Below are 12,651 nucleotides of genomic sequence, written 5' to 3' on the forward strand. Positions count from 1 at the left end.
GGACCTACTCTAGAATCTTTTTCTGTTCTGACACTAAAGGTGGCAGCTTTTCACGTCATCCAGTATATGGGTCAGAAAAACAAAAATTTCTATATGTGAAATTTGCTGTATCCAGAATCCAAACACTGTCATCAGGCACTGTGCTTCCTTCTTTGTGGTAAGAGAATCAAAATGCAACAATTATTCTGACACTCTGGACATGATATTTAAGTATGCCCCTGTATACTGCTCCTATTGGTTCTGTTTCTCTGGGGAACCCAGGCTAATGCAAGGTCTGGTTACTTTGTAGTAGAGAGACTTCTATAAGGTCAAATCAGCCAGCACAAGTGCTCATGTTAGGTATGGGTGGTCTGCTTCTGCAAATTTTTAGGATTTACCAATAACTGCATTACAAAAATCCTTAAGAATATTCATCCAGATATCCTCATCACATTCTGTGTATTCACATTTTATAGTGCCTTTAATTCTCTTTATTTTCTTACATAACCACTCATTATTGTTTTTATTTTTCATCAAAAACCATTACATTTGACAGCCACCTGTTATGTATAGAACAACTGTTATTTATTGTTTTAACAGGGTGTTTCTAAATGAGATTAACATTTGACTCAGTTAACTGTGTAAACAGATTGTCCTCATCAGTATGGGTGGGCCTCATCCAATCCTGGAAGGACTGAATAGGATACAAGGCTGAGTGAGAAAAAATTCTTTGTCTATGTCTCTGAGCTAGGAAGATGGTCTTCTGCCTTCAGATTTGGACTCAGACTGGAACTTGGAGAGTTAGCTTTCCTAATTCTTAGGCCTTTGGACTCAGACTAGACTACACTTTTAGTTCTTCTGTGTCTCCCGCTTGCTGACTTCAGATCTTGGACTTCTCACCCTCCATAAATTCATGAGCCAATTCCTTAGTAAAATATATATATACACACACACACATATATATATAATATATATATATGTTCCTTATTTCTGAGATGGTTTTGTCTTTTTTTTAATAAATAATTTTTGTGGCTTTGATCACCTCTCTTACTTCTTCTAGTTTATTAGCCATGTCTGCTCTTAGTTTCTAAATTTCTAATTTCACTTTTACTATATAATGCCAAATAATGTTTGAAAACATTTAATTCTGTTTGGAGTGCTATGTCATAGTTTTCTTCTGCTGCATTATTGTTACTGGAGGAGTGGAGTTCTGTAGCTTGTTCCAATTCTCATTTCCTAATACTTTTTTCTCCTTTTAATTGTGTAAAAAATTTCTCTTTTTTGTTGTTTTTTTTAATTTATTTTTTTCTAATTTTAGGCATTGCATGGACAATGTTCTTAGTTAAGAGCATTTTTTTTGTTTGTTTCTGTAGTAGTTGATTTTCATAGTGATTTTCATAGTGATTTCATAGAGAGTGGGAGGTTTGGGTTTGTATGATGAGTCTTTTTTATTTGTGCAGGATCCTTACTTTTCTCACCTTATTTTATTTTTATTTTTCCCCTCCATTGAAAAATCTCCAAGGGGCACATCCCTTCTTTACTTATCCCTTTATCCTCTCAAAGCAAACTTTCCTTGAGTTTTCTTTTTTCAGTCCCACTTTCTTTCAAGGTCTTCCCTGTATTTAATGCTATGAATTGGCAAATGCCTCACTCATCTTAGCAATGACTTTCTTTCTTTAAATGGTTTTGTTTGCGTTTCATCTGTAACCTGATCTCTTGTCTTTTCCACGAAGTATCTTCAGACTTCCCCTCCCCTACTTTCTACACCCATGAGTTTACAACAGCAGTATTTCCATTGGCAGCTCTGTTGTAATTGGGTATACATCATTCTACTTATAGGTAATTTGAGGACTATGGTATTTTCTGAATTCTCATGTGCTGACGGTGTTGTCATATGGTTTTGTATGCAATTCTTATTCATCATAGTTTTTTTTTTTAAAGCTGTCTGAGAGATTCAGATAAAAGCAGCCACTATTATCCTAGGGTCAATTTAGTCCTTTGTGCATTTTTAAATGATAAAGGTCCTAAAAGAAGTTTTCTGGACAAATATATCTACATTTGTACTTATACCTACATGTTTATCTATATCTGACCAATATGATAATCTAAGAAATTTTATAATTACATTTTCTTAAGAATTAAGAATGAAGTTTCCTTAATAAAAATACTTCACATGTATGTGCTATACACACATGTGTGTGTTTGTATATACAAACGTATATACAATATGTACACACATCTAATATAACATTCTTTCACTATATAGGTGCTTTTCCCCTCTTATTGTCCTCTATGATGTGGACAGAGAGGTGTGAGTAATATTTTACATATTATGTAAGTAGGTCCAAAAGTAACTAAAACAGGTAAATAACAGGATTATGTATCACCATTCACCAACATTAATTTTACACAATAAAATTGATAAAGCAAATGAGAAAAGTCTCCATCTGCTGTTTCATTGAATATGTTTGTGTGTTGTTTTTCTTCTGTTAGATAGTTATTCCATGGAATTATTTATCCTCAGAAATTTAAGTTTGAAACACAAAGATCCAAAATGAATTTCAGTTAGACTTATACAGGTAATGTATGAAATATTTCTTATATGCCTATTTTTTCAACTTCCCTGACGCCAGAGCATATTATAATATATAACTCTTAAAGGATTTACTCTGATGCAATATTTGCCATGCCTGCCCTTTTATAAAATATGAACCTCTCCCAGTATATATCAGTTATACTAAAGGTAATATGTGCATCCTAGTAATTCTGCTCTTGAAGATGATCACAATATACATTTAACATATTTCATTCATAATTTCACATTTATTTAAATACAGGTTCTTGAGATTCTAAGTCAAAATTTCACTTACCCCGTAGAGAATCACAAAGCTGAGAGGATCTTAAAATAGTGTGCTGTCCAGAGGCCTGGTTGGATCCCATTTTATATGCTGTTGCAGAAAATGTATGAATTACAAAATAAATAACTGCATTTCACCTTTAATTAAAGTAATAGTAGACATAAAATTAGATTGATTAATTTTCTTTAATATAAATAAAATATTAAAACACTATAAATGTTATTTCCCCAAGTTAGACACTTAGATTTATGAGCTGTCTTCACCCTTATTTAAACCTCATATTGTAGCATTTGGTTTAATCCTTAACCCTTAAAACTGTAACTCTTTAAGGCTCTTACTGATTAAAGAATCCAAATAATGCTGTTTAGTAGCTTATGATTTTTGGTTCGTTGGATAATCGCATATTGCTTAACTTTTACTCGATAAGTTAAGCGCTTTCAATGTGAAGTAGAATAAGCTAGTCACATCACCAAACATGAGGCAGTCAGAATGGAGGTGAATAACAGACATAAGAAGCTTCAACTATGTTGAATACTCATTAATTAATTATCCTTTTGGCATAATTATGCCTTCCTGAGTCTAGATCAGAAATGTTCAAGCTATATTATTCCATCTGGGCTGTTTTTACAAAATTCCACGCACCAGGTAGCTTATAAAGTACAGACATTTATTTCTCACAGTTCTTGAGGCTAGAAGTCCAAGATCAGGGTACCAACATGGTTGCTTTCTGGTAAAGGCCCTCTTCCTGGCTCACAGCCTGCACCTTCTTGCTGTGACCTCACATGGTGGAAGGGGCTAGGGATCTCTGTGAGGTCTCACTTATAAGGGTACTAATCCCACTCATGAGAACACCACCTTCACTACTTAATCACCTTCAAAAGGCCTCAATTTCTAATATCATCATCACCTTTGGGAGCTAGGATTTCAATACACGAGTTTAAGGGGGACACATTCATATCATAACACAAACCAAATATGTAATGAACATGCTCTATTACAGCTATCCAGCTTTCTTAATAGGAAAAATCTACCTTATCTTACATTTACTAATATTCTCATCTCCTGACATGATTTCTATTGAAAAGAAAGAGCAAAAAAGTTTATTACTAATCATGTAAACATTATATAAAATTGAAATAACAGCAAATGTTTGCCTGGATTCATATGACTAATACATAATTAAGTATAAATAATAAGGGATTTTTAGTCATCGTTTACTGTCAGGCAGAAGATAAGTGATCCAGGCTCAAGCTGCATGACAAACTAGGTTTTTTCCTTTAGCAAGTCAGTGATTTCTCTGTGCTTTATTATTATTAATCAAAAAAATACATTAATTACCTGACTAGGTTTTACATTGTTCACCTGTAAATACAAGGATAAAGAAATTTTTTTCTAATTTTTATTTTAAAAGCACAATATTTTTTTAGAATCAATTTTATTTTATTTTGTTTTATTTTATTTTATTTTGTTTTATTTTATTTTTTTAACATCTTTATTGGAGTATAATTGCTTTACCATGGTATGTTAGTCTCTGTTGTATAAAAAAGTGAAAAAGCTATACGCACACATATAATCCCATATCTCCTCCCTCTTGTATCTCCCACCCACACTCCCTATCCCACCCCTCTAGGTGGAAACAAAGCAACGAGTTGATCTCCCTGTGCAATGAGACTGTCTCCCACTAGCTATCTATTTCACATTTGGTAGTTGTATATGTCCATTTCACTCTCTCACTTCGTCCCAGTTTACCCTTCCACCTCCTCTTGTCTTCAAGTCCATTCTCTACATCTGCATCTTTATTCCTGTCCTGCACCTAGGTTCTTCAGAACTATTTTTTGTTTTTTTTTAGATTCCATATATATGTGTTAGCATACAGTATTTGTTTTTCTCTTTCTGATTTACTTCACTCTGTATGACAGTCTCTAGGTCCATCCACGTCACTACAAATAACTCAATTTCGTTTTTTTTATGGCTCAGTAATATTCCATTGTATATATGTGCCAAAACTTCTTTATCCATTCATCTGTCAATGGACAATTAGGTTGCTTCCATGTCCTGGCTATTGTAAATAGAGCTGCAGTGAACATTGTGGTACATGACTCTTTTTGAATTGTTTTTCTCAGGGTATATACCCAGTAGTGGGATTGCGGGGTTGTGTGGTATTTCTATTTTCAGTTGCTTAAGGAACCTCCATACTGTTCTCCATAGTGGCTGTATCAATTTACATTCCCACCAACAGCGCAAGAGGGTTCCCTTTTCTCCACACCCTCTCCAGCATTTATTGTTTGCAGATTTTTTGATGATGGCCATTCTGACGGGTGTGAGGTGATACCTAATTGTAGTTTTCATTTGCATTTCTCTAATGATTAGTAATCTTGAGCATCCTTTCATGTGTTTGTTGTCAATCTGTATATCTTCTTTTGAGAAGTGTCTATTTAGGTCTTCTGCTTATTTTTGGATTGGGTTGCTTGCTTTTTTAATATTGAGCTGCATGAGCTGCTTGTATATTTTAGAGATTAATCCTTTGTTAGTTGCTTCATTTGCAAATATTTTCTTCTATTCTGAGGGTTGTCTTTTTGCCTTGTTTATGGTTTCCTTTGCTATGCAAAAGCTTTTAAGTTTCATCAGGTCCCATTTATTTTTGTTTTTATTTCCATTTCTCTAGGAGGTGGGTCAAAAAGGATCTTGCTGTGATTTATGTCATAGAGTGCTCTGCCTATGTTTTCCTCTAAGAGTGATATAGCATCTGGCCTTACATTTAGGTCTTTAATCCATTTTGAGTTTATTTTTGTGTATAGCATTAGGGAGTGTTCGAATTTCACTGTTTTACATGTATCTGTCCAGTTTTCCCAGCACCACTTATTGAAGAGGCTGTCTTTTCTGCATTGTATATTCTTGCCTCCTTAATCAAAGATAAGATGACCATATGTGTATGGGTTTATCTCTGGGCTTTCTATCCTATTCCACTGATCTATATTTCTGTTTTTGTGTCAGTACCACACTACATTGATTACTGTAGCTTTGTAGTACAGTCTGAAGTCTCCAGCTCCGTTTTTCTTCCTCTAGGGTGCTTTGGCTAAATGGAGTCTTCTGTGTTTCCATACAAATTGTGAAATGTTTTTTCTAGTTCTGTGAAAAATGCCATTTGTCCATTTCTTCCAGGTTGTCCATTTGATTGGCATATAGTTGCTTGTAGTAATCTCTCATGATCCTTTGTATTTCTTCAGTGTCAGTTGTTACTATTCCTTTTTGTTTTCTAATTCTGTTGATTTGAGTCTTCTCCTTTTTTTTCTTGATGAATCTGTCTAATGTTTTATCAATTTTGTTTATCTTCTCATAGTACCATATTTTAGTTTTATTGATCTTTGCTATTGTTTCCTTCATTTATTTTTCATTTATTTCTGATCTGATCTTTCTGATTTCTTTCCTTCCGGTAACTTTGGGGTTTTTTTGTTCTTCTTTCTCTAATTGCTTTAGGTGTAAGTTTAGGTTGTTTATTTGAGATGTTTCTTGTTTCTTGAGGTAGGATTGTATTGCTATAAACTTCCCTCTTAGAACTGCTTTTCTGCATCCCATAGGTTTTGGGACGTCGTGTTTTCATTGTCATTTGTTTCTAGGTATTTTTTGAATTCCTGATTTTTCTTCAGTGATCTCTTGGTTATTTAGTAGTGTATTATTAGCCTCCATGTGTTTGTATTTTTTACACATTTTTTCCTGTAACTGATATCTAGTCTCATAGCATTGTTGTAGGAAAAGATACTTGATATGATTTCAATTTCCTTACATTGACCAATGCTTAATATGTGACCCAAGATATGACCTATCCTGGAGAATGTTCCATGAGCACTTGAGAAGAATGTGTATTCTGTTGTTTTTGGATGGAATGTCCTATAAACATCAATTAAGTCTGTCTTGGTTAAGGTATCATTTAAAGCTTGTGTTTCCTTAGTTATTTTCATTTTGAGTGATCTGTCCATTGGTGAAAGTTGGGTGTTAAAGTCCCCTACTATGATTGTGTTGCTGTCGATTTCCCTTTTTATGGCTGTTAGCATTTGCCTTATGTATTGAGGTGTTCCTATGTAGGGTGCATAAATATTTACAATTGTTATACCTTCTTCTTGGATTGATCCCTTGATCATTATGTAGTGCCCTTCTTTGTCTCTTGTAATGGTGTTTATTTTAAACTCTATTTTGTCTGATGTGAGAATTGCTACTCTAGCTTTCTTTTCATTTCCATTTGCATGGAATATCTTTTTCCATCCCCTCACTTTCAGTCTGTATGTGTCCTAGGTCTGAAGTGGGTCTCTTGTAGACAGCATATATATGGGTCTTGTTTTTGTATCCATTTAGCCAGTCTATGTCTTCTGGTTGGAGCATTTAATCCATTTACATTTAAGGTAATTGTCAATATGTATGTTCCTATTACCATTTTCTTAATTGTTTTGGGTTTGTTATTGTAAGTCTTTTCCTTCTCTTGTGTTTCCTGACTAGAGAAGTTCCTTTAGCATTTGTTGTACAGCTGGGTTGGTGCTGCTGAATTCTCTTAGCTTCTGCTTGTCTGTAAAGGTTTTAAATTCTCCATCGAATCTGAATAAGATCCTTGTTGGGTAGAATAATTTTGGTTGTAGGTTCTTCCCTTTCATCAGTTTAAATATGTCCTGCCACACCCTTCTGGCTTGCAGAGTTTCTGCTGATAAATCAGCTGTAAACTTTATGGGGATTCCCTTGTATGTTATTTGTTGCTTTTCCCTTACTGCTTTTAATATCTTTTCTTTGTATTTAATTTTGAATAGTTTGCTTAATATGTGTCGTGTCATGTTTCTCCTTGGATTTATCCTCTATGGGACTCTGTGCTTCCTGGACTTTATTGACTATTTCCTTTCCCATATTAGGGAAGTTTTCAACTATAATCTCTTCAAATATTTTCTCAGACCCTTTCTTTTCCTCTTCTTCTTCTGGGACCCTTATAATTTGAATGTTGGTGAGTTTAATGTTGTCCCAGAGGTCTCTGAGACTGTCCTCAATTCTTTTCATTCTTTTTTCTTTATTCTGCTCTGCAGTAGTTATTTCCACTGTTTTATCTTCCAGGTCATTTATCCGTTTTTCTGCCTCAGTTATTCTGCTGTTGATTCCTTCTAGAGAATTTTAAATTTCATTTATTGTGCTGTCCATCATTGTTTGTTTGCTCTTTAGTTCTTCTAGGGCCTTGTTAAATGTTGCCTGTATTTTCTCCATTCTCTTTCCAAGATTTTGGATCATCTTTACTATCATTACTCTGAATTATTTTTCAGGTAGACTGCCTATTTCCTCTTCATTTGTTTGGTCTGGTGGGTTTTTACCTTGCTCCTTCATCTGCTGTGTATTTCTCTGTCTTCTCATTTTGCTTAACTTACTGCATTTGGGGTCTCCTTTTCACAGGCTGCAGTTTTGTAGTTTCTGTTGTTTTTGGCGTCTGCCCTCAGTGGGTAACATTGGTTCAGTGGGTTGTGTAGGCTTCCTGGTGGAGGGGATTGGTGCCTGTGTTCTGGTGGATGAGGCTGGATCTTATCTTTCAGTGGGCAGGACTGCGTCCGGTGGTGTGTTTTGGGGTGTCTGTGAACTTATTATGATTTCAGGCAACCTCTCTTCTAATGGGTGGGGTTGTGTTCTTGTCTTGATAGTTGTTTGGTATGGGGTGTCCAGCACTGTATCTTGTTGGTGGTTGAGTGGAGCTGGGTCTTAGCGCTGAGATGGAGATCTCTGGGAGAGCTTTCACTGTTTGATATTACATAGGGCCGGGTGGTTTCTGATGGTCCAGTGTCATGAACTCAGCTCTCCCACTGAAGAGGCTCAGACCTGACAACCAGCCAGAGAACCAACACCCTGTCAGCCACATGGCTCAGAAGAAAAGGGAGAAAAAAGGAGAAAGAAAGAAAAACATACAATACAATAAAATATAAAAATTAAAAAATATTATTAAAAATAAAAAAGTAATAAAAAATTTTAAAAAAAGAAAGAAAGAAGAGAGCAACCAAACTGGTAAAGAAATCCACCAATGATAACAAGCACTAGAAACTATACTAAAAAACAGAAAACAAAAAAACAGACAGACAGCGCCCTAAGACAAATGGTAAAAGCAAAGCTATACAGAAAAAATCACACAAAGAAGTATACACATACACACTCACAAAAATTGAAAAGGAAAAAAAAAATATATATATATATATATAAAATAAAGGAGCAACCATATCAGTAAACAAATCTACCATGATAATAAGCTCTAAATACTAAACTAAGATAAACATAAAATTAGAAATAAATTAGAGGCAGAAAGTAAACCCCAAGTTTACAGTTGCTCCCAAAGTTCACCGCCTCAATTTTGGGATGATTCATTGTCTATTCAGGTATTCCACAGATGCAGGGTACATCAAGTTGATTGCGGAGATTTAATCCGCTTCTCCTGAGGCTGCTAGGAGAGATTTCCCTTTCTCTTCTTTGTTCGCACTGATCCTAAGGTTCAGCTTTGGATTTAGCCCCGCCTCTGCATGTAGGTCATCTCAGGGCGGCTGTTCCCTACCCAGCCAGGAGGGGGCTAAAGGAGCAGCTGATTAGGGGGTTCTGGCTCACTCAGGTCGGGAGGAGGGAGGGGTATGGAATGCGGGACGAGCCTGTAACGGCAGAGGCCGGCATGACATTGCACCAGCCTGAGGCATGCTGTGTGTTCTCCTGGGGAAGTTGTCCCTGGATTCCGGGACCCTGGCAGTGGTGGGCTGCACCAGGTCCTGGGAGCGCAGGTGTGGATAGTGACCTGTGCTTGCACACAGGCTTTTTGGTGCCTGCAGCAGCAGCCTTAGCATCTCATGCCTGTCTCTGGTGTCCGCACTGATAGCCGCAGCATGTGCCTGTCTCTGGAGCTCGTTTAGGCAGAGCTCTGAATCTTCTCTCCTCACGCACACTGAAACAATTATCTGTTGCCTCTTAGGCAGTTCCAGAATTTTTCCCAGACTCCCTCACAGCTAGCTGTGTCACACTAGCCCCCTTCAGGCTGTGTTCACGCAGCCAACCCCAGTCCTGTCCCTGGGATCTGACCTCTGAAGCCCGAGCCTCAGCTCCCAGCCCCCACCTGCCTGGGCGGTTGAGCAGACAAGCCTCTCAGGCTGGTGAGTGCTGGTCGGCACTGATCCTCTGGGCAGGAATCTCTCTGCTTTGACCTCTGCATCCTTCTTGCTGTGCTCTCCTCTGTGGCTCCAAAGCTTCCCCCCCTCCCCACGTCTCCGACAGTGAAGGGGTTTCCTAGTGTGTGGAAACTTTTCCTCCTTCACAGCTCCCTCCCAGAGGTGCAGGTCCCATCCCTATTCTTTTTTGTCGCTGTTTTTTCTTTTTTCTTTTGCCCTACCCAGGTACGTGGGGAGTTTCTTGCCTTTTGGGAAGTCTGAGGTCTTCTGTCAGTGTTCAGGTGTTCTTTAGGAGTTGTTCCACATGTAGCTGTAATTTGATGTGCTTGTGGGGAGGAGTTCCCCACACCTTCCTCCACGTGGGGATCTCCACGTCTTACTCCTCCGCCATCTTGAAGGTTCTCTTCTGATTCTATATTAATTAGTGTTTTGAAGGTAACCTGAAAAATAATGAAAATATTTAAACGATTTTAAATGCAATCTTTTGGTCTTGGTAATTTTTTAATGTTGAATTTAACTTAATTTTTTTGAGAGTAAACATTAAGAGAACATAGAGTTCTGGTTTTAACAATTTATAGTAAATTTCATCTAATGTAGAGTGTTTAGTGGAGGATGTGAAGAAAAATTAAGGATAGTCATCATTTAGTCTTACAGAAAATGTATTAATTTACTAGGAAATTGTTAGAATTATAAACAATAATTATTCTACTCCAATGCTTTTATATAAACATAGTGTACTTCACAATTTTGTGGAAAACAGTATTTAAATGAACAAGAAACATTAAACCAAAAGAAGTCTGATTTAAAAATAAAAGGCAATTAAATTTGGACTAAAATATGTTGAAATGAAAATGAAGAAACTCTAAACACTACACCCTAAACACTAAATTCTAAACCCTACATAATATTGTCCTTCCTTCCCAACCCCAACTCTCAAAGTTCTCCATATTCTTGAACCATCGTCTAATTCATTAGTTAGTTGATATCTTTTTCTTTAGCACAAGTAACTTGTCCGTGAAACTGTACAAATAAAAAATATGTGAATAAAACCTGGGCAATTAAAATAGACAGTGTCTGAAAAATTTTCCATCCCAATTTCAAGTCAAATCCTTTACAAAATATTGCCTTGTATGCTTATTGTCATCCTCTCTAGATTCTAAACTCCCTGAAAATTCATTGTTTTGTTTGCATTTATATTGCTAACAATTATAAAAATAAACATACATTTCCCCCAATCTTACCAATATCCATTTTATACAAAGAAGTTTTAACATTTAGAGTCGCTCAGTAACTTCTCTCATCATTTTGCATTTCATTTTATATAAAAGAAAATATTATCAAATGCAGTAAGAAATTTAGTGTCCAACATTACATAACTACATGGTGCATACAAGATTTTAATTCTATTTCAAGACATATTTTCCCCGTGGGTTACATTGCCTACCTTTTTCTGAGTCAAGGTAGTCAATAGGGTAAACGCACACACAAACACACCCACACACCATGGTACACAGAGATGTTAAAACCAGTTTTATGGTAGATACAGAACAGATTTGTACAAGACGTTATTTTTTAAATTGTCAAAAATTTTATATTGATAAAAATGAACTGTAACTCAAATAATTGATTCTACAGAGGTATATGCTATTGGTGTACAGGTCAGTGGCATTCAGGTCCTCTGAACTAATATAAGGAAGAAGTTATAATTCCTAGAGGAATGTATGAAATCACACTCATTAGATCAGATGCCTGAAACATCCATTCTTTTAGTCAAGAATTTGAAATTTAAGAAAATGACATTCTGGCCAATATTATGACATAGTATGAGTGTGTTTCATGTTTGGTAATTGCAATCATTGTTGCTTTTGTTGTGGTCATCCATGTACAATGCTTGGTGTCAGTCTACTTATCTCTTGTAAAAATAAAATACAGTGTGTGTGTGTGAAAAAAAAAAAAAAAGAAAATGACATTCTGTTCCTGCTTAAATCTCTACTGAGAATCTGAAATGGAGAAATTTTGTCTCATGAATGAAGACGTTTCATATCTTTTGTAATTAAGAATTGCTAATGGGACTTCCAGAATGGCAGAAGTGGTCCAAAAGACCATTCCTCTAACAAAGAACCTAGAACACTAACAAATAATTCAAAATTATCTTCTATAGAACTGTCCAAAGTAAACAAAAACTTGTTACAACCAGAGAAGTATTTATTCAAGAAAAACTGCTAAATCTTAATAAAAACAGTGAGCTTTGTGGCAGTTAAAACTGCCCTACTCTTTTTTACTCTTTTTTAGCTTTTCTATAGCCTTGAAAAGCAGCAGACTCACAACCATTATTGCTGTGAAAACAACAGTTTAGAAGCCACTGAAGGGAGAGAACAAGGTTTGGAGCTGTTCAAGAAGTCCCATCCCCAGAGCATTGTCTTTATTTGACCTACTTGGAAGCATCCAGGAGAAGTCTCATACACAGGGCTTCTTTCCATTGGACTAATTCAGAGCTCCACTAATGGGAAAAGCCTTATTTCCAGGGTTTTTTATTTTTATTTTTTTTGAAAAACAACAAATACCAACTGTTTAACACTGCAGCTGCCTGAGGCATAATCCCAGGTAGGGCAAACAAGAGCCTGACCGAAAAACAAAAAGAGGATCTATGGAGTGAGATA

The 12,651-nt window shown here is 36.0% G+C and overlaps 2 long non-coding RNA genes across 2 annotated transcripts in view; one reads left to right on the plus strand and one right to left on the minus strand.

Moving 5' to 3' along the window:
• LOC309604979 overlaps positions 1–12,651 on the minus strand; it is a 1,175,000-nt gene that overhangs the window by 381,899 nt on the left and 780,450 nt on the right. The window lies entirely within an intron of this gene.
• LOC309604965 overlaps positions 11,804–12,651 on the plus strand; it is a 237,472-nt gene continuing 236,624 nt past the window's right edge. The window contains exon 1 of the long non-coding RNA XR_014231180.1: positions 11,804–11,964. This is a non-coding gene — a long non-coding RNA (uncharacterized lncRNA). The remainder of the gene's footprint in view (positions 11,965–12,651) is intronic.

This window comes from Balaenoptera borealis, assembly GCF_965194805.1.
Source record: "Balaenoptera borealis genome assembly, chromosome: 11".
Lineage (NCBI taxonomy): Eukaryota > Metazoa > Chordata > Mammalia > Artiodactyla > Balaenopteridae > Balaenoptera > Balaenoptera borealis.